The sequence below is a fragment of the Bubalus kerabau genome, chromosome 4, assembly GCF_029407905.1.
Source record: "Bubalus kerabau isolate K-KA32 ecotype Philippines breed swamp buffalo chromosome 4, PCC_UOA_SB_1v2, whole genome shotgun sequence".
Taxonomy (NCBI): domain Eukaryota; kingdom Metazoa; phylum Chordata; class Mammalia; order Artiodactyla; family Bovidae; genus Bubalus; species Bubalus kerabau.
This window is the reverse complement of record NC_073627.1, coordinates 107,680,931-107,704,545: the sequence shown is the minus strand read 5'-3', so window position 1 is coordinate 107,704,545 and position 23,615 is coordinate 107,680,931. Positions and strand designations below refer to the sequence as shown.

The 23,615-nt window shown below is 39.8% G+C and overlaps 1 long non-coding RNA gene across 1 annotated transcript in view; it reads right to left on the bottom strand.

Annotated features, from left to right (window-relative positions):
- Window positions 1–921: 921 nt before the first annotated feature.
- The window catches only part of LOC129650065 (uncharacterized), a 52,294-nt gene continuing 29,600 nt past the window's right edge, over window positions 922–23,615 (bottom strand). The window contains exon 3 of the long non-coding RNA XR_008713562.1: window positions 922–1,502. This is a non-coding gene — a long non-coding RNA (uncharacterized LOC129650065). The remainder of the gene's footprint in view (window positions 1,503–23,615) is intronic.

Below are 23,615 nucleotides of genomic sequence, written 5' to 3'. Positions count from 1 at the left end.
CAGCTTTTGCACAGCAAAGGAAACCATAAACAAAATGAAAAGACAATCCTCAGAATGGGAATAAGTAATTGCACACAGCGACTGACAAGGGATTAATCTCCAAACAGCTCATCCACCACAATAAAAACCAAAAAATGGGAAGATCTAAACAGACATTTTTCCAAGGAAGACATACAGATGGCCAAAAAGCACATGAAAAGATGCTCAACATCACTATAAGAGAAATGTAAATCAAAACTACAATGAGGGGGGGAAAATACAACAAGGTATCACCTCAGAATGGCCATCATCAGAAAGTCTACAAATGCTGAAGAGGGATGGATAAAAGGGAACCCGCCTGCACTGCTGGTGGGAATGTGAACTGGCACAGCCACAATGGAGAACAGTATGAAGGTTCCTTAAAAACTAACACCCGAGTTACTATATGATCCAGCAATCCCACTCCTGGGTAGGTATCTAGAGAAAACAATAATTCAAAAGGACACATGTACCTTAAACTTCATTGTAGCAGTATTTACAATGGTCAAGACACAGAAGCAATCTAAGTGTCCATCAGCAGAGGAATGGATAAAGATGATGTGGTACATCTATACAATGGAATATTATTCAGCCATAAAAAAGAATGGAATAATGCCATTTGCAGCAACATGGATAGACCAAGAGATCGTCATAGTGAGTGAAGCCAGTCAGAGAAAGACAACTATCTTTCTCTGACAATGCTTATACAAGGAATCTAAATAATGATTCCACATATGATTTCACTTAAATGTGTAATCTAAATAATGACACAAATGAACTTACTGACAAAACAGACATAGAGTCACAGATGTAGAAAACAAATTTATGGTTAGCAGGGGTGGGGAAAAGAGGGAGAGGGATAAATCAGGAGATTGGAATTTACATATACACACTACTATATATAAAATAGGTAACTATTAATAACAAGAACCTACTGTATAGCACAGGGAACTCTACTCAACACTCTGTAATGGCCCATATGGAAAAAGAATCTAAAAAACAGAGGATATATGTATAACTGATTCACTTTGATGTACACTTTAAACTAACACAACATTGTAAATTAACTATACTCCAATTTTAAAATGTCACTTCCACTGTATAATCATAAGGGATTTGATTTAGGTCATACCTGAATGGTCTAGTGGTTTTCCTTACTTTCTTCAATTTCAGTCTGAATTTGGCAATAAGGAGTTCATGATCTGAGCCACAGTCAGCTCCCAGTCTTGTTTTTGCTGACTGTATAGAGTTTCTCCATCTTTGGCTGCAAAGAATATAATCAATCTGATTTTGGTGTTGACCATCTGGTGATGTCCATGTGTAGAGTCTTCTCCTGTGTTGTTGGAAGAGGGTGTTTGCTAGGACCAGTGCATTCTCTTGGCAAAATTCTATTAGCCTTTGCGCTGCTTCATTCTGTATTCCAAGGCCAAATTTGCCTGTTACTCCAGGTGTTTCTTGACTTCCTACTTTCGCATTCCAGTCCCCTATAATGAAAAGGACATCTTTTTGGGTGTTAGTTCTAAAAGGTGTTGTAGGTCTTCATAGAACCGTTCAACTTCAGCTTCTTCAGTGTTACTGGTTGGGGCAACCAGTGTTACTGGTTGGAGTACTGTGATATTGAATGGTTTGCCTTAGAAATGAACAGAGATCATTCTGTTGTTTTTGAGATTGCATCCAATTACTGCATTTCGGACTCTTATGTTGACCATAATGGCTACTCCATTTCTTCTAAGGGATTCCTGCCCATAGTATATAATGGTCATCTGAGTTAAATTCACCCATTCCAGTGCATTTTAGTTCGCTGATTCCTAGAATGTCGACATTCACTCTTGCCATCTCCTGTTTGACCACTTCCAGTTTGCCTTGATTCATGGACCTAACATTCGAGTTTCCTATGCAATATTGCTCTTTATAGCATTGGACCTTGCTTCTATCACCAGTCACATCCACAACTGAGTATTGTTTTTGCTTTGGTTCCATCCCTTCATTCCTTCTGGAGTTATTTCTCCACTGATCTCCAGCAGCATATTTGGCACCTACTGACCTGGGGAGTTCCTCTTTCAGTGTCCTATCTTTTTGCCTTTTCATACTGTTCATGGGGTTCTCAAGGCAAGAATACTGAAGTGGTTTGCCATTCCCTTCTCCAGTGGACCACATTCTATCAGACCTCTCCACCATGACCCATCTGTCTTGGGTTGCCCCACGTGGCATGGCTTAGTTTCATTGAATTAGACAAGGCTGTGGTCCGTGTGATGAAATTGACTAGTTTTCTGTCATAATATCAGATAATCATGATGCTGTGATCACACCTAGAGCCAGACATCCTGGAATGTGAAGTCAAGTAGGCCTTAGAAAGCATCACTATGAACAAAGCTAGTGGAGGTGATGGAATTCCAGTGGAGCTCTTTCAAATCCTGGAAGATGACGCTGTGAAAGCGCTGCACTTCAATATGCCAGCAAATTTGGAAAACTCAGCAGTGGCCACAGGACTGGAAAAGGTCAGTTTTCATTCCAATCCCAAAGAAAGGCAATGCCAAAGAATGCTCAAACTACCGCACAATTGCACTCATCTCACACGCTAGGAAAGTAATGCTCAAAATTCTCCAAGCTAGGTTTCAGCAATATGTGAACCGTGAACTTCCAGATGTTCAAGCTGGTTTTAGAAAAGGCAGAGGAACCAGAGATCAAATGGCCAACATCCGCTGGATCATCAAAAAAGCAAGAGAGTTCCAGAAAAGCATCTATTTCTGCTTTATTGACTATGCCAAAGCCTTTGACTGTGTGGATCACAATAAGCTGTGGAAAATTCTTCAAGAGATGGGAATACCTGACCACCTGACCTGCCTCTTGAGAAACCTATATGCAGGTCAGGAAGCAACAGTTAGAATGGGACATGGAACAACAGACTGGTTCCAAATAGGGAAAGGAGTACGTCAAGGCTGTATATTGTCACCCTGCTTATTTAACTTCTATGCAGAGTACATCATGAGAAACACTGGGCTGGAAGAAGCACAAGCTGGAATCAAGATTGCCAGGAGAAATATCAATAACCTCAGATATGCAGATGACACCACCCTTATGGCAGAAAGTGAAAAGGAACTAAAGAGCCTCTTGATGAAAGAGAAAGAGGAGAGTGAAAAAGTTGGCTTAAAGTTCAACATTCAGAAAACTAAGATCATGGCATCTGGGAAAACAGTGGAAACAGTGTCAGACTTTATTTTGGGGGGCTTCAAAATCACTGCAGATGGTGATTGCAGCCATGAAATTAAAAGACGCTTACTCCTTGGAAGGAAAGTTATGAACAACCTAGACTGCATATTCAAAAGCAGAGACATTACTTTGCCAACAAAGGTCCGTCTAGTCAAGGGTATGGTTTTTCCTGTGGTCATGTATGGATGTGAGAGTTGGACTGTGACGAAAGCTGAGCACCAAAGAATTGATGGTTTTAACTGTGGTATTGGAGAAGACTCTTGAGAGTCCCTTGGGCTGCAAGGAGATCCAACCAGTCCATTCTAAAGGAGATCAGTCCTGGGTGTTCTTTGGAAGGACTGATGCTGAAGCTGAAACTCCAATACTTTGGCCACATCCTGCGAAGAGCTGACTCATTGGAAAAGACTCTGATGCTGGGAGGGATTGGGGGCAGGAGGAGAAGGGGATGACAGAGGATGAGATGGCTGGATGGCATCACCAACTCGATGGACATGAGTTTGAGTAAACTCCCTGAGTTGGTGATGGACAGGGAGGCCTGGCGTGCTGCAATTCATGGGGTCGCAAAGAGTCGGACACGACTGACTGAACTGAAAAGGAACATGCCATAAGGAAAGAGGAACTAGATTGGAGAGGCTTCCACTGCCTAAGTCTGGGACAATTTGAACACTGAAATAAGGATATAGTAATAAATTGTTAAAAAATAAAATGGGAATCCATGAATCCTTATACTAATAAGCAGATATATAAATAAATGCATCAAAAGGGGTAACCGTTTTTACAGTAGGATATTGGTACTGAATTGCATCCTTAAATGCTGAAGCCCTAACTCCTAATATATGACTGTATATGCAGACAGTGTCTTAAAGCAGTAATTAAGGTTCAAATAGGTCCTAAGGGTGGGGCTCTAATCCAATAGGACTGATATTCTTATAAGAAGCGAGTCACCAGAGGTTCATTCACATGGTGAACAAGCCATGCGAGAACACCATAAGGAGGTGGCCCTTTGCAAGGCAAAAAAAAAAAAAGAGGCCTTGACAGAAGCCTACCCTCCCGGCACCTTGACGAGGTACTTCCAGCCTCCACGAACTGTGAAAATATCAATTTCTTTTCTTGAAGCCACCAAGTCTGTAGTACTTTGTAACAGAAGTCCAAACAGATGAATAAAACACCCAGCTCATAGATGTGGCAGGAGTACTGAACTGGAAAAAAAATTATTTTACTACCTTGGTAATAGACTGTTTAAGGCAAGAATCATCCAGATGCTAAGTCTAGAGGAAATTTTTAGTGAGAAGCAGGCTATTTGCATGGTCATAAAATGTCTTCCAACAGATTGCCTTTTGGTTGCCAGGGGGAAAAAACTGTAATTATTCAGAGGAGAAATCAGACAGCACTTTGACCAATGATCAACATTTATTTCACCAATGAGGGATAGATGGACCACAAGTGCCTCTGGATATGATATCTGCTATAGACTCAAAGTTTGTGTCCCCCCACAATTCGTATGTTTAAACCTAATCCCCAATGTGATGTATTAGGAGGTGAGGCCTTTGGGCAGTAATTAGGTCATGAGGGTGAAACGTTCAGAAAAGAGATTAGTGCCCCCCCTCCCCCAAAGAGAGACACAGAGAGCTCCCTTGTCCCTTTCACCATGTGAAGAAATGGTGAGTAGATGGATGTCTATGAACCAGAAAGAGGATTTTCATTAAGTACTGAATCTGCTGATGCCTTGATCCTGAGTTCCCAGCCACCAGAACTGTGAGAAGTTTCTATTGTTTATAAGCCACGCAATATTCTGTTATGGCAGCTCAAACTGACTAAGACAATACCTTACAGAGGGGACAACACTACACAGATAGCCTGAATCTAATAATAAGGAAAAATAACACTGACCACATTGTGCTCATTGAGGAACATTCCATTTTGAAAAGGAGAACTGTGTTTTTATTTATTTTTTTAATTTATTTTATTTTTTAACTTTACAATATTGTATTGGTTTTGCCATATATCAACATGAATCCGCCACAGGTATACACGTGTTCCCCATCCTGAACTCTCCTCCCTCCTCCCTCCCCGTACCATCCCTCTGGGTCATCCTAGTGCACCAGCCCCAAGCATCCAGTATCCTGCTTCGAACCTGGACTGGTGACTCATTTTATATATGATATTATACATGTTTGAATGCCATTCTCCCAAATCATCCCACCCTCTCCCTCTCCCACAGAGTCCAAAAGACTGTTCTATACATCAGTGTCTCTTTTGCTAACGCATATATATGGAATTTAGAAAGATGTAACAATAACCCTGTATACGAGACAGCAAAAGAACTGTTTTTTAAAATGTCAGTGTCATAAAAAAAGAATGACAGACTGAAGAGATATGTCAACTAAATGCAATATATGGTTCTAGACTGGATCCTGTACCAGAAACTGTCCGGGAGTGGCAGACAGCCTCCAAAATGGTCCCCAATAACCCCCTTCTCCTGACATTTGCACCCTTGTGTAATCTTCTCCTCTGAACGTGGGCTGAACTTACTGACTTGCTTCTAATGAACAGAATATGGCAGAAGTAATGGAATGCCATTTCAAAGTTAAGTTACAAACAATGACTGAGGCTTCCCTTTGGGGGGCTGGCCCTCTAACTCTCTCAGACAGGACAGCTGCAATGTTGTGAGCTTCCTCATGGACATGCTCAAGTGGCAGAGAACTAAGAAAGGCCACTGCTCAAGAGCCAGGGAGGCATTGCCAACAATCCCGTGAGTGAACATGAGAGTGGATCCTTCCCACCATGTTTATCAAGAGCATTGCCCTAGCTATACCTTGATTATGTCCTGGTGACAGACCCTGACCCAGAGGACTCAGCTAAGCCACATCCAGAGACCTAAAATACGGCATCATAAATATTTGTTGTCTTAAACTGCTAAGATTTGGACTAATTTGCTATATAGCAGTACATAACTAATACACTGTATCATTTTGCAAAATTTTGGAATATGAACAGACTATATAAAGTATTTTACTTTATATATAAAATTTTTCTGGCAAAAAGTCTTTTCAATAAATGATGCTAGGAAACTGGATAGCCACATGCAAAAGAACAAAACCGAACCACTATTTTATACCACACACACAAAATTAACTCAAAATTGATAAATACTTGAATATAAGACCTAACACCATAAAACTCCTAGAAGAAAACATTGGGAACAAGCTCCTTGACATCAGCCTTAGCAATGGTTTTTTGGGATATGATGCAAGAAGCAAAGGAAACAAAAGCAAAAATAAACAAGTAAGACTACATCAAAGGCTTCCCAGGTGGCTTAGTGTTAAAAGAATCTACCTGCCAATGCAGGAGACCCAAGAGATGGAACAGGGTTCCATCCCTGGGTCTAGAATATCCCCTGAAGTGGCAATCCACTTCACTTCACTATACTTGCCTGGGAAGTCCATGGACAGAGGGACCTGGCAGGCTACAATCCATGGGGTCACAAAAGAGTTGGACGTAACTTAGTGACTAAAACAACCACAAGACTACATCAAACTAAACACTTCTAAAAACAGCAAAGTGAAAAGTGTTAGTTGCTCAGTCTTGTCCAGCTGTTTGTGACCCATGGACTGTAGCCCACCAGGCTCCTCTGTCCATGGAATTCTCCAGGCAAGAATACTGGAGTCGGTAGCCATTCCCTTCTTCAGGGGATCTTCCCGACCCAAAGGCAGCCAAAAAAATACTAGAAATCATCAATGAATTTGGTAAAGCTGCATGTTACAAAATACACAGAAATCTGTTGCATTTCTATATACTAACAATGAAAGATCAGAAAGAGAAACTCAAGAAGCAATTCCATTTGCCATCACATCAAAAAGAATAAAATACCTAGGAATAAACCTACTTAAGGAGACCAAAGACCTATATTCTGAAACTGTAAAAAGCAGATGAAAGACAAAAACAGATGGAAAGATATACACCATGTTCATAGACTGGAAGAATCAATATTGTCAATGTGACTATTCTATGCAAGACAATCTACAGTTTCAATGCAACCCCTATGAAATTACCAATGGCATCTTTCACAGAACTAGAACAAAAAAATCTCAGAATATGTATGGAGACACAAAAGACCCCAAACAGCCAAAGCAGTCTTGAGAATGAAAAATGGAGCTGGAGGAATCAGGCTCCCTGACTTCAGACTATACTATGAGGTTACAGTCTTCAAAACTGTGTGGTCCTGGCACAAAAACAGAAATACAGATCAATGGGACAGAATAGAAAACCCAGAAATAAGACCATGCACTGATAGTCAATTAATCTATGGCAAAAGAGGCAAGACTACACAATATTGGAAAGACAGTCTCTTCAACAAATAATACTGGGAAAACTGGATAGCCACATGTTAAAAAAAAAAAATCAAATCAAATCACTCCTTAACTCCATATGCAAAAATAAGCTCAAAATGGATTAAAGAACTAAATGTGAGACCAGACACTATAAAACTCCTAGAGGAAAACGGGCAGAATACTCTCTAACATAAATCACAACATCTTTTTTTAATCCATCTCCCTAGAATAATAGGAATAAAAACAAACTAAACAAATGGGGCCTATTTAAACTCAAAAGCTTTTGCACAGCAAAGGAAATAATAAACAAAACAAAAAAAACCCCACAAGTTGGGAGAAAATATTTGCAAATGATGTGACAGATAATGGATTAGTCTTCAAAATTTACAAACAGCTTACAATGCTTAACAGCATCAAAACAAGCAATCCACTCAAAAAATGAGCAGGAGACCTGAATAGACATTTCTCCACAGAAGACATAGAAGGGCTAGTAGCTCAGTTGTGTCTGACTCTCTGCGACCCCATTAACTATAGCCTGCCAGGCTCCTCTGTCCATGGGATTCTCCAGGCAAGAATACTGGAGTGGGTTACCATTTCCTTCTCCAGAGGATCTTCCCAACCCAGGGATTGAACCTGGTTCTCCTGCATTGCAGGCAGATTCTTTACCATCTGAGCTACGGCCATAAAACACATGAAAAGATGTTCAACATCGCTAATTATTAGAGAAATGCAAAACAAAACTACAACGAGATATCACTTCACACCAGTCAGAATGGCTATCATCAAAAAATCCACAAACTATATATGCTGGAGAGGGTGTAGAGAGAAGGGAACCCTCCTACTCTGTTAGTAGGAATGGAAATTGGTACAGCCACTATGGAGAACAGTATGGAGATTCCTTAAAAACCTGAAAACAGAGCTTCCACATGACTGAATTTCCACTCTTAGGGATATACTCAGAGAAAAACATGATCTGAAAGGATATATGCACCCCGATGGGCCTTGTAGCACTGTTTACAATAGCCAAGACACGGAAGCAACCTAAACGTCCATTGACAGAGGAACAGATAAAAAAGATGTGGTATGTATATACAATGGAATATTACTTAGCCACTAAAAAGAATGAAATAATGCCAGTTGCAGCTACATGGATGGATCGAGAGAGTGTCATACTGAGTGAAGTCAGACAGAAAAGGAGAAATGCCATATGACATCCATTATAGGTGGGAGCTTTTAGAAATGATACTTATGAACTTGCTTATAAAACAAAGACTCACAGACTTAGAAAAAGAACTTATGGTTGCTGGGGGGACGGGACAGTTAGGGACTTTGGGAATGTCATGTACACACTGCTGTATTTAAAATGGATAACCAACAAGCACCTATTGTACAGCAATGGAACTCTGCTCAGTGTTATGTGCCAGCCTGGATGGGAGGGGGGTTGAGGGGAGAATGAACGCATGTATACGGATGGCTGAGTCCCTTCACTGTTTACCTGAAACTACCACAACATTGTAATTGGCTCTACCCCAGTACAAAACAAAAAGTTTAAAGTTAATAAAACCCAAAAAACAGCAGAGGAAACCATCAATCAAATGAAAGGGTAACCTATGGAATGTAGGACAAAATCATATATCTGATAAGAAGTTAATATCCAAAATACATATAAAGAACTCATACAACTCATTAGCAAACAATCTAATTAAAAATGAGCAGAGGACCCGAAGAGACATTTTTCCAAAACTGACATACAAATGGCCAAGAGTACTTGAAATGATGCTCAACATCACTAATAATCAGGGAATTTACATATCAAGGCTACAATGAGACATCACCTCATACTCATTAGAATGACTATTAACCAAAAGAGAAGAAATAATAAGTCTCAGCAAGGATGTAGAAAAAAGGGAATCCCTGTGCCCTGTCTGTGGGAAAGTAGATTGGTGTAGTCACTATGGAAGCCAGGATGGAGATTCCTCAAATATATTAAAAATAAAACTACCATATGTCCCAGCAATTCCACATCTGGATATTTATCTGAAGGAAACAAAATTACTAACTCAAAAGATATACATATCCCCATGTTTATTTCAGATTTTTGCATAATTGTTCACCGATGGATGAATGGATAAAGTATATGTGGTATATATACATATTATGTAAATATACATGCATACACATATACAGATATCTATATCTGGAAAACACTGATAAAAAAGAAGTATCAAAAAGAGTGGACAGTATAAAATTTTATCTTGCTTCTAGAAGTGAATCAATGTAAGGTGGCTGAAATTTGGTTTTTTCCCTCATTTTCAATTGATTTTTATGTAAAGCTTTTTATTATAAATTCCATATACTCAACTGATTCTCATAGAATGTTTTCATTGAGTTTTGCCAAACTTTTTTTATCTGTACATCAAACCTACGGTTATAATTCAAAATTAGGGAGTATCCCAGAATCCCCTTCAAGCCGGAAGCCGGGTGTCCACCCAGGACTGTCTCGGTCGCCTGGCCGTGCATGCTGAGGGCGCCAGCAGTCAGCAGTCGTGGTCCAGGGAGGGCAGCTCTGGTCCAAACCCCAACCTGCTGGAGGACTACTCAACCAAGTGCTGGATCTATCACTCTGAGTATGTGACCTCAGCTTCACTTTCTCCTTCCACACAGAGGACTCTGTCCTGCTGACAAGCCTACACACACATACATATCACCAAAGTGCACATGCCATATTTAATCACTACTGTGTTCTAAGGGGTAATAATTATAATGACATATAGAGTCACAGAGTAACAGAAAGTAACAGAAATAAAGGGCTGAAAGTACATTTACAGGCACATCCAAGTGAATCCATACTAGAAGATAGAGTCAAAGAATAAAACCCTAATGGCATTGAGTTTTAGAGACCAAATAAAAGTTGAGCAAGATAAACAAGTACTTTGCATGAAATAGATCCTCAGAATTCTAATTCAGATCAGAAACCTGCCTTAAGGAAGGTGATGGGAAGGGAGTGTGATGAGCTTATCAACACAGTACATCAAATCATCAAGGCACATCATAGTTAGAATACCACATAGCTCGCATTATTCTCTCAGTTGCTTTCAATTGAGAAAATAACACACTTCTACTTAACACACTTGCCAAGTTAACTAACAAGCTCCCTCCCTCTGGAAAAGCACTGCTGATTGCCTTGGCACAAGACCTCTCGTGGTTAAGTTTACGGTTTTCCTAGTACAGGGAACACTTCTGTTCTCTTCAGTTTAGTTTGCTCAACAAACTTGTTTGTTCCCCAAATTATTGGTCTGGATATGTAATTGTGTCCCCTCCCTCCCTTACAGAATTAGATATTATGTAACTGGTGAAAGCAATGGCAACCCACTCCAGTACTCTTGCCTGGAAAATCCCATGGACGGAGGAGCCTGGTGGGCTACATACAGTCCCTAGGGTCGCGAAGAGTCAGACCCGACTGAGCGACTTCACTTTCACTTTTCACTTTCATGCATTGGAGAAGGAAATGGCAACCCACTCCAGTACTCTTGCCTGGAGAATCCCATGGAAGGAGGAGCCTGGTGGGCTGCCATCTATGGGGTCGCACAGAATAGGACACAACTGATGCGATTTAGCAGCAGCAAGTGGTGAAAGGAGGGCAGAGTTGCCTTGAAGCAGCCTCATTTGGATGGTTGGAGGGGCTCAGCCCACCTGCTAAGCACACCCAGTAGCACAGAGCATGCCCACTGCCCAGATCAAGTTTCTAAATTGTTGCGCATATAAAGGAGCCAGGGATTCCTGGAGAAAGGGCTTAGTCCATACCTGGGGTATTGAGAGTGCAAGGTGAACTGGAGATAGATTCATCAAAAGGCCTTTAAGTGCCCAAAGGCTGGAGAAGGATGTCAGAGGACAAAAGGGCTACTATCTAAAGGGTTCTAATGGTCAAGTCTGGGATAATCAGAGCATCTGAAACAATGGTCATAACTGTGAGGCACTGACTCATCTGTCATCACCGTTGGTGATGCCTGACTCTGAAAACTGGTAATTTCAGGAAAGACTTGAGCATGACCCTGCCTCTAGTGCATTCTCAGCTGATGAAGGAAAGCTCTTCCTTACAGAGTGGCAGTCAATAATTGTAGGAAGAAGAACAGAATTAGAAAATCAGAATAAGAAAATTTCAGCAATCTTGCTAAAATAATTGATTCTGGCAAGGATCATCATCACTGAATTCCCAAAATCACCAGGTAAAAAGTGATTTTGGTAAACAGGTGATTTTGGTAATCACCTGGTAAACAGGCTACCCACGTACTGCCGGATCAGCACACAGGTTATCTCTTACCTGCAACAGCAAGGACATACTTTTACACTGGGGAGATGTGATCAAACAGCCCATCACAGTGAGTCATCTAGGTATTATTTTTTGGCTGCTCCGGGCAGCATGCAGGATTCCCGGACCAGGATCAAACCCATGCCCCCTGCACTGGGAGCAGAGTCTTAGTCAACCAGATATTGAGACTTTTGATGTGATGCAACATGAAATATATCTGAGGTGTTAATGTAAAAAATGTATAACCTGAATACACCAAGGCTTTGGCCCTAACTGCTAATTTACAGAATCTACAGGAACAAGATAAACAAACCACATGTAAACAATCCATTAAATCCTTAAAGTCAAACATTCAATAACTAACCTGCTCTATTTAAAGAAAAAAAAAGTCCTGGGAAAAAATATTCAAGGTGGGAAGCTATTCTGGGCAAATGGAACAGACAAGCACATATACAGCTTGCGCTGTTACTGGGTCAGCAGTGAAGATGGAAACACGGACTGAGCACGGGATAATAGGGAATTACTATTCATTTTTGGGGGGTATGTAATTTTACTGTGGTTGTTTTTATGAGATGCATGCTTAGTGTTTAGGGGTGAAATATCTAAGTTACTCTCCAATTGTTCAGTAAAAAATATGGCAAAATGTTAATTTTTAAATGTATATGAATATATAGTGCATTTTATTATTTAACTTTTCTGTATATCTGAATATTTTCATAACAAAAAGTTGTGGGAAAAAATTAGGCTATGAAAAATGCTTGATTACTATCTGATTTTGCAAAACAGTTACTGATGAACACAGGTACTTCTGACTTGAATCTTCATTCTTTTCTTTTACATTTAAGACTGAAGTGAAATAACAATGACAAATTTTAGAATTACACTTGTTCATTGATAACAAGTGAGTTTTTGCTTAATTTGATGATAGTTATCAAAAAACTGGAAGAATATGCCTTTTCCCTCATTTTTTTGGGCTATCTACAATAGACAGCTACAGACATGGCACACTTTTAACTATATTAACATTTTCTCCATCACTTAAGCCTAGAAAATCAATGAAAACATAAACCAAGCCCTAATATGTAGTATTTGTCATTTTCCGTGGTATAAATGCTTCCATCACAATTTCAAGCTGTCTAAACAGTGTCACGGATCAGAAAGTTGGGAAGAGAGGTACACCATTGCACAATATATCCACTACAAAGGTTCAACAGGTGTAACTTCAAGAACACAGGTGAAAAAATGCAATATACTAATAGTAACTTTATTGAGGTTTATAAGTTTACTTTGGGTACGTAGGATAATACCTTTATTCTTTTTTTTAATCAGAGAATAATTGCTTTACACAGTTGTATTGGTTTCTGCTGTACAACAACGTGAATCAGCCATTAGTATACATATATTCTCTCCCTCTACGCTGCACACTAATACGTTAGATAAGCGGCCATGATATTTGCAAATATATATATATATATGACACAGAAGGAGAAAAAAGTGGGTGAGAGGGAGGGAGGAGAGAGACCGACATTATAAAGGAAGAAGAGTGCAAGCTTAAATGATACAGCAGGTGGGGCAAAATGCTAACATTAGCATATCTGATTAAAGGGTGGAAAGATATATATGGTGCTCGCTGTACTATCGCTGTACCTTTTCTGTATGCTTAAAATTATTTCTAGATAATTTTCAAGTATCAGATCACTCTAAAACATCTATAGCAAAACATATGCACAAATAATGATACCATGACTTTTTTATCATGTAAAATGGTATATAACACCCCACTTTTTAACTTACTTCAGGTACACCTTATAGGGTTTTCCTTTAATTCCCCATAATATTGTGAGAAAGGGAAAGCACTAGATAGAACCTTGTTTTTATGATTCCTCTATATTTTGTCCATGACTTTTCTTCATTTCTGAGCTATTTTATAATTTCACTCTTAGGAGCCAGAGTGATATTATTCTTTACAACTTTGGGAGAGCTATTCTTTCCAGATTTTTCTTTTTCTTTCTAACATCAGCTTTATTGAGGTACAATTCAGATGCCATAATATTCATCCTTCTCAAGTGAACAATTCAATGATATTTAGTATATTCACTAAGTTGTACAACCATCACTACTGTCTACTTTAAAACCTTTCATCACTCCCCAGATAAAACTCATCTATACCTATTAAGCTTTCAAACTAGGCTTCAAAAGTACGTGAACTGAGAAGTTCCAGATGTATAAGCTGGATTTAGAAAAGGTAGGAACCAGAGATCAAATTGCCAACATCCATTGGATCACAGAAAAAGCAAAGGAATTAAAAAACAAATTAAAAATCTACTTCATTGACTATCTGCTTCATTGACTACACTAAAGCTTTCGACTCTGTGAAAGTGAAAGTCACTCAGTCGTGTCCGACTCTTTTTGACCCCATGAACTGTATGTAGCCCGCCAGGCTCCTCTGCCCATGGGGTTTTCCAGGCAAGAATGCTGGAATGGGTTGCCACTTCCTTCTGCAGGGGATATTCCCAACCCAGGGATTGAACCCTGGTCTCCTACATTGCAGGCAGATTCTTTACTGTCTGAGCCACCAGGGGTGGTGGTTATATACATGAAAGTCACTCAGTCGTATCTGACTCTTTGCGACCCCATGGACTATATAGTCCATGTAATTCTCCAGGCCAGAATACTGGAGTGGGTAGCTGTTCCCTTCTCCAGGAGATCTTCCCAACCCAGGGATCAAAGCTAGGTCTCCCGCATTGCTGGCAGATTCTTTACCAGCTAAGCCACAAGGGAAGCTGTGTAGATCACAACAGCTTGACTGTGTAGATCACAACAAACTATGGAAAATTCTTAAAAAGGTGAGAATACCAGAGCACCCTACACGTCTCCTAAGAAACCTGTATGTGGGTTAAGAAGCAACAATTAAAACTGGACATGGAACAATAGACTGCATCAAAATTGGGAAAGGAGTACATCAAGGCTGTATATTGTCACCCTGCTTATTTAGTTTCTATGAAGAGTACATCATGTGAAATGCCGGATTGGATAAGTCACACTGGAAATCAAGACTGTCGGGAGAAATATCAACAACCTCAGATATGCAGATGATACCACTTTAATGGCAGAAAGTCAAGAGGAAATAAAGAGTCTCTTGATGAGGGTGAAAGAAGAGAATGGGAAAGCTGGCTTAAAACTCAACATTCAAAAAACTAAGATCATGGCATCCAGTCCCATCAATTCATGGCAAATCAATGGGGAAAAAGTGGAACAGTGACAGATTTTATTTTCTTGGGCTCCAAAATCACTGTGGATGGTGACTGTAGCCGTGAAATTAAAAGATGCTCCTTGGAAGAAAAGCTATGACAAATCTAGACAGTGTATTAAAAAGCAGAGACATCACTTTGCCAACAAAGGTCCATAGAGTCAAAGCTATGGTTTTTCCAGTAGTCACAGATAGATGTGAATTGTACCATAAAGAAGGTTGAGCACCAAATAATTGATGCTTTTAAACTGTGGTGCTGGAGAAGACTCTTGAGAGTCCTTGGACAGCAAGGAGATCAAACCAGTCAATCCTAAAGGATATCAACCCTGATTTTTCCTCCCAGTATTCACCGGGAGGACTGATGAAGCTGAAACTCAAATACTTTGGCCACCTGATGCAAAGAGCCAACTCACTGGAAAAAACCCTGATGCTGGGAAAGATTGAGGGCAGGAGGAAAAGGGGGCAACAGAGGATGAGACGGTTGGATGGCATCACCAACTCAATGGACAGGAGTCTGAGCAAACTCCAGGAGACGGTGAAGGACAGGGAAGCCTGGTGTGCTGTAGTCTATGGGGTCACAAAGAGTTGGACATGACTGCAACTGAACGACAACAACAAGTACCTATGAAGCAGTCACTCCCCATCCTCTGCTTCCTCCAGCCCTACCACCAGCACCTGTAACTGCTCGTCTGCTTTCTGTTTCTACGGATTTGCTTATTCCATGTCTTGTATCAGCAGAATCATACAATATGTCACCTTTTGTGTGTGTCTTCTTTCATTTAGTGTAATATTTTCAGGGTTCTTTCATGTCAATCATGCATCAGTACTTTTTTTTAATTGAATAATATTCCATTGTATGAATATGACACAATTTGCATTCCCATTCATCAGCTGATGGACATTTGGGTTGTTTCTACTTTTGGCCTATGATAAATGATGCTTTGATGAATGTTTGTGTACAAGTATTTTTTTGTGGATCTATATTTTCAACCCTTTTGGGTATATACCTAGAAGTGGGATTTCTGGGTTATATGGTCACTCTATGTTCAACATTTTGAGATTCTTCCTCCATTTTGATGTGTGTTTTGCCTTAGCCCATCCTATAGCACTGCTATCCTGTGTATATTTATTTGCTTGAATTTCTCTTTATGGCTTTATGATGGGCATACTTCCTCCTGAATTAAAATGGTTTATGAACAAAGATCCCAAAAATACAAGCTAAATCTTTCCTCACCAAGTGATCCCACTGCAGGTCATTTTCTCCCCTTTCAATGAAGGACTATTTAGACTCTGTGTAAACCATTTGGGCACCTGCAATTTCCTGCAAGGATCACATTTTAAATATTTTAAGCGTACACCTTGTGTTTCACATAAACCCATGACCTTCTGGAAAGCACAGTCCATGCATTTAGCATTTAGGTAACTCACATGCTTGGTTAAGCCTGGTAGGTGAGTTAGCCAAATACTAAAACAGCGACTGTATCTTATACTCCTTTTATATCCTTCATAGCATAGAAGTACACAAATGTACAAATACTTGTACACAGTGTTCACCAAAGCATCATTTACCATAGGCAAAAAATAGAAGCAACTCAAATGTCCATCAGCTGATGAATGGGAATGCAAACTGTCATATTCATACAATGGAATATTATTCAACAATAAAAAAGAATTAACTGACTAATGCATTATTTACTGATAGATAATAGTTGGGCATAGAAGGTGCTTATTTAATGCTAAATAAATTGGTTTTAAGTTCCTAGGAATTTGCCCTACAGTTATTTATAGTTTGGGGTTTCTTAGCATAGTTCCTACGTGACATACATCATTATGGCTGGTACATGCTTGGTACCAGCATGTCCATTCCCCTGGTACCAAGGAAAGACTCCTTTTTCTCTACACAGATGCTGCAAATATATTCCATACCAGTCTTCTGGTATGTCTGATGGGGAAAAAAGAGAGAAATGAGCAAGGTATTTCTTTTCTCCTGTTGCACAGCAACTTTTCTGAACCAAATTTTCCTCTTTTTTCAACTTTTCCTCCTGATACTTTCTCATCAATATTTTTGCCACTTCACTGGGTGGAGGAGAGAGAAATTATGAAATAAAGGTGGTTTTCTGGAGACTCTAGGTGGTGTTCTAGAATCTAGACTTTAGCTCTAAAACACCGTGTCTGGACAGGCTCCCTTTCCCACCTTTTCCAAACCACAGCATCTTGTCTCCAACTCGAAATCATGAACAGTGCAAAAAAAGCCTATCTGAACAGTTCATTTCACAGCATAGTAGGGGAATGGTGCATCCTGGTTAAAGATTCTTTTTTTTTTTTTTTAAATTTTATTTTTAAACTTTACATAATTGTATTAGTTTTGCCAAATATCAAAATGAATCCGCCACAGGTATACATGTGTGCAACACATCATCCCTGGCTCACCATTTTTTAAAGAAGCATTAATACATTAATATATGTATTTAATGTATTAATGTATTTAATGTATTAGTATTAATATACTAATACATTAATATATTCAGCACCACAGCTGCAATGATATAATTTAATCCTCTTTGGATGATTCAGAAGGCATTTTTAGGTTTTTATGACATTTATTCTCCTATGTATATATACAAGAATGCCAGAGAATAGCACATTATGGAGAGTGAAATTCTAGATCACAGAACAATGACTATATTTAAACGCAACATCCAGAAAGCACCCCTCACTCCCTGTAAAGCAGCAGAGCAATTACAGGGACCATGTGAAAGCAGAAAGTAGAAATGGAACAGTTCTATAATCACCGTCTTTAAAAGTCACACCTTTCTTCTCTCAGAGCATCCAATTATACTTACAAAGAGATTTTGTCTTGTTTGTTTAAAAAAAAAAAAAAACAAACCTAAGTATATGAACCTTAGTTTGTTCACTGAAACTAAATTGAAAAAGTATGTTTTCCCTGGGTCTTAACAACTTACAAAGTTTTTATTCTCATTTACCTTTGCTCGGATCTTTCTATTTGAATCACTCAGGTCTTCTCTTTAGAATTGGGTGACACCTTGTCAAGCTTCCACTGAACCCTCCTCAATCTAACAAAGTCTAACAGCCTGAAGAAATTTGTTTGAAGGATTCTTCCCCTGTGGGATGATTGTTATTTAGGCAAAAGTCATCCTCCTCAGCGTCCTCTCAAGAAATTTGACACATGAAGGCTATTAAGAGGTTGGACTTTGTCTTTAGTCAGCTATGAACTTGCTTTATTCCTTCTGCACATCCAAGTTGTTTTACCTGTAATTTTTAATCTATTCTTAAAGGGACTATGAGGATGTATCTGCATGTCCTGAGTGGATTAAAATTCCTAAATCATTAAAACAAATGTTTTTAGAGAAAGAATCCTCTGCCATTCAAGAAGCCAGACAACCACGTTAACAAACCAGTTCAGTCATTGAAATCATTAGGCTACTAGACCAACTTTCAAGACTGTTTACACGGCTCCCCACCCCCACTTGCTTCTTTCAGGTCCCTGCTGAAACGTCGTCTCCTCTGACAGCCTTTCTCTGACTATTCTATCTAAGCTAGTTATCCCCATTATACTCAATTCTTTTACTGTGTAAATTGAGTAAATTGAGTAAAATTCTTTTACTCAATTCTTTCACTCGTTACTACCTAATGTGACATATGTGTGTTGATTTGTTCTCTTTATCCTCCAGAATGGAAGGTCTTGAAAGGTAGGGACTTATTTCATTGCTTGTTGCTAAGACCTGGAACTTAGCACATAGTAGATGCTCAATAAGTATTTGTTGAATGAGTGAAAAATTATTTTAGCCTCCTTAATACTAAGGTAACCTAAGTTTCAGAAATTGCTAGTTTATAGTAGAGGCAGCAAAATTTGTGTTGACTAGCACAATGTTTAGTTTAAAACAATGTGGGGGCTACCGCAAGTAGGAGGGTGTGAGAAACCAGGTGACTCCTCAAGGCACTAAAATCTAGGACAGGACATATGATAGGTATCCACGACCAACAGCAAAGCCCAGAAGCATTTTCTAAGTATCATAGGGAGCTATAAGTGAGTCCAACAAACTGTAAGAATTCAGAGGAAGGAATTTTTCTTTAGAATCAGAGTGGGTGGTCAGGGAAGGCTTCCTGGAGGCACATTTGATTTGCACCTTGAAGGAAGGTGTGAAAGTTAGCTAACAACAAAATTAGGGAAACAGTCCACGTGGGGTTACCCTCACTTCTGACACCAACTGCAACCTCAAGGTGAGTGCTTCTCAAAACTATCCTCAGTTTTGATAAGTCACTAGAAAGACCCACAGAGCTCACTGAAAGTACTATATACACATAGTTATGCTATTACAGGGAAAGGATATAGATTAAAATTGGCCAAGAAAAGAAGCAGAGGAGGCAGAGTCCAGGAAAAGGATCAACTGCAGAGTCTCTAGTTATCCTCAAGGGGGAAGGAAATGTTATTTCCCTGGCATCAGTGTGTGACAGCATGCAGAGTATTACCATCAGGGAACTTCACCAGAGCCTTGGTGATCCAGAGTCTTTACTGGGGTCTCTAACACATTGGTATGGCTGACTGTCCATTAGGCTGATCTCAGTTTCCAGCTTCTCAGAAAGTCAAGCTGATACTATATGACCCAAAGTCCCCAATCTGAGTCACACTGGTGGTGTGGCTCAGTGCCCCAACCCTAAATCACACTGTAACTATCTGACCCAAGATCCTGAGGCAAAGACACTCCTATCAGGCATGACATGCTAAAGGCTTAGAGATCACCTCCCATTCAGTTCAATTCAGTTGCTCAGTTGTGTCCGACTCTTTGTGACCCCATGAATTGCAGCACACCTGGCCTCCCTGTCTATCACCAACTCCCAGAGTCCACCCAAAACCATGTCCATCAAGTCAGTGATGCCATCCAACCATCTCATCCTCTATCGTCCCCTTCTCTTCCTGCCCTCGATCTTCCCAGCATCAGGGTCTTTTCAAATGCATCAGCTCTTTGCATCAGGTGGCCAACGTATTGAAGTTTCAGCTTCAACATCAGTCCTGCCCATGAACATCCAGGACTGATCTCCTTTAGGATGGACTGGTTGGATCTCCTTGCAGTCCAAGGCACTCTCAAGAGTCTTCTCCAACAGCATAGTTCAAAAGCATCAATTCTTCGGTGCTCAGCTTTCTTTATAGTCCATACATAACACTCATATCCATACATGACCACAGGAAAAACCATAGCCTTGACTAGACAGACCTTTGTTGGCAAAGTAATGTCTCTGCTTTTTAATATGCTGTCTAGGTTGGTCATAACTTTCCTTCCAAGGAGTAAGCGTCTTTTAATTTCATGGCTGCAGTCACCATCCGCAGTGATTTTGGAGCAACCCCAAAAATAAAGTCAGCCACTGTTTCCCTATCTATTTCCCATGAAGTGATGGGACTGGATGCCATGATCTTAGCTTTCTGAATGTTGTGCTTTAAGCCAACTTTTGCATTCTCCTCTTTCACTTTCATCAAGAGGGTCTTTTGTTCCTCTTCACTTTCTGCCATAAGGGTGGTGTCATCTGCATATCTGAGGTAGTTGATATTTCTCCCAGCAATCCTGATACCAGTTTGTGCTTCTGCCAGCCCAGCGTTTCTCAAGATGTACTCTGAATATAAGTTAAATAAGCAGGGTGAAAATATATAGCCTTGACGTACTCCTTTTCCTATTTGGAACCAGTCTGTTGTTCCATGTCCAGTTCTAACTGTTGTTTCCTGACTTGCATATAGGTTTCTCAAGAGGCAGGTCAGGTAGTCTGGTATGCCCATCTCTTTCAGAATTTTCCACAGTTTATCCACACAGTCAAAGGCTTTGGCATAGTCAATAAAGCAGAAATAGATGTTTTTTTGGAACTCTCTTGCTTTTCCCATGATCCAGCATATGTTGGCAATTTGATCTCTGGTTCCTCTGCCTTTTCTTAAACCAGCTTGAACATCAGGAAGTTCACGGTTCATGTATTGCTGAAGCCCGGCTTGGAGAATTTCAAGCATTACTTCACTAGCATGTGAGATGAGTGCAATTGTGCGGTAGTTTGAGCAATCTTTGGCATTGCCTTTCTTTGGGATTGGAATGAAAACTGACCTTTTCCAGGCCTGTGGCAACCCACTTCATTATTCTTGCCTTGAAAACCCTATAAATAGTAAAGAATTTAACCTTGCCTAAAAGAAGTCTGGCCTTTTTCCTCAGTTAATGGGAGGTATGCCACTGGAGATCATTCTTTCTGGAGTTATTTCTCCACTGATCTCCAGAAGCACATCTCCCATTAACTGAGGAAAAAGGTCAGACTTCTTTTAGGCAAGGTTAAATTCTTTACTATTCACAGGGTTTTCAAGGCAAGAATAATGAAGTGGGTTGCCATTCCTTTCTCCAGTGGACCACATTTTGTCAGAACCAACAGCTGAGGAAAGAAGCAAAGTGAATGGCAAAGGAGAAAGGGAAAGTACACCCATCTGAACGTAGAGTTCCAAAGAATAGCAAGGAGAGATAAGAAAGCCTTAAGTGAGCAATGCAAAGAAATAGAGGAAAACAGTGGGAAAGACTAGAGATCTCATTAAGAAAACTAGAGATACCAAGGGAACATTTCATGCAAAGATGGGCTCAGTAAAGGAAATAAATGGTATGGACCTAACAGAAGCAGAAGATATTAAGAAGAGGTGGCAAGAATACACAAAAGAACTGTACAAAAAGGTATCAATGACCCAGATAACCATGATAGTGTGGCCACTCACCTAGAGTCAGATATCCTGGAATATGAAGTAAAGGAGGCCTTAGGTAGAATTAGGAACCTGGAAAGTTAGGTCTATGAATCAAGGAAAACTGGAAGTAGTCAAACAGGAGATGGCAAGCCTGAACATTTTAGGAATCAGTGAACTAAAATGGACCAGAACAGGCGAATTTAATTCAGATGACCGTTAGATCTACTACTGTGGGAAAGAATTCCTTAGAAGAAAATGAGTAGCCCTCAAAGTCAATAAAAGAGTCTGAAATTCAGTACTTGGGTACAGTCTCAAAAACAACAGAATGATCTCCGTTCGTTTCCAAGGCAATCCATTATTCAATATCACAGTAATCCAAGTCTATGCCTCAAACACTAACAGGGAAGAAGCTAAGTTTAATGTTTTTATGAAGACCTACAAGACCTTCTGGAACTAACACCAAAAAAAGATGTCCTTTTCATCATAGAGGACTAGAATACAAAAGTAGGAAGTCAAGAGATATCTGGAGTAACAGGGAAGTTTGGCCTTGGAGTACAAAATGAAGCAGGGCAAAGGCTAACAGTACTAGTCATAGTAAATACCCTCTTCCAACAACATAAGAGATGACTCTACACATGGACATCACTGGATGGTCAATACCAAAATAAGACTGATTATATTCTTTGCTGCTGAGGATGGAGAAGCTCTAGAGAGTCAGCATAAACAAGACTGAGAGCTAACTGTAGCTCAGATCACGAGCTCCTTATTGCAAAAGTCAGACTTAAAGTAGAAAAAGTAGGGAAAACCTCTAGGCCATTCAGATATGACCTAAATCAAATTCCTTATACAGTGGAAGTGACAAATAGATTCAAGGGATTAGATCAGATAGACAGAATGCCTGAAGAACTATGGACAGAGGTTTGTAACACTGTATAGGAGGCAGTGATCTAAACTATGTTCAAGGAAAAGAAATGCAAAAAGGCAAAATGGCTGTCCAAGGAGTTCTTATAAATAGCTGAGACGACACTCGAAAGGCAAAGGAGAATAAGAAAGATATACCCATCTGAGTGTAGCGTTCCAAAGATTAGCAAGGAGAGATAAGAAAGACTTCCTAAGTGAAAAATGTCAAGAAATAGAGGGAAACAGAATGGGAAAGACTAGAGATCTCTTCAAGAAAATTAGAGGTAACAAGGGAACATTTCATGCAAAGATGGGCACAACAAAGGACAGAATGGTAAGGACTTACAGAAGCAGAAGAGGTGGCAAGAATACACAGAACTGTACAAAACAGGTGTTAATGGCCCAGATAACCATGATGGTGTGATTATTCACCTAGAGCCAGACATCTTGGAGTGTGAAGTCAAGTGAGCCTTAGGAAGCGTTACTATGAACAAAGCTAAGCTATTTTAAATCCTAAAAGATGATCCAGTTAAAGTGCTGCACTCAATATGTCAGCAAATTTGGAAAACTCAGCAGTGGCCACAGGACTGGAAAAGGTCAGTTTTCATTCCAATCTTAACGAAGGGCAATCACAAAGAATGTTCAAACTACCGCAAAACTGTACTCATTTTATATTCTTGCAAGGTAATGCTCAAAATCCTTCAAACTAGGCTTCAGCACTACATGAACTGAGAAATTCCAGACATACAAGCTGGATATAGAAAAGGCAGAGGAACCAGAGATCAAACTGCCAACATCCATTGGATCACAGAAAAAGCAAGGGAATTCCAGAAATACATCTACTTCTGCTTCACTGACTATGCTAAGACATATGCTTGGACA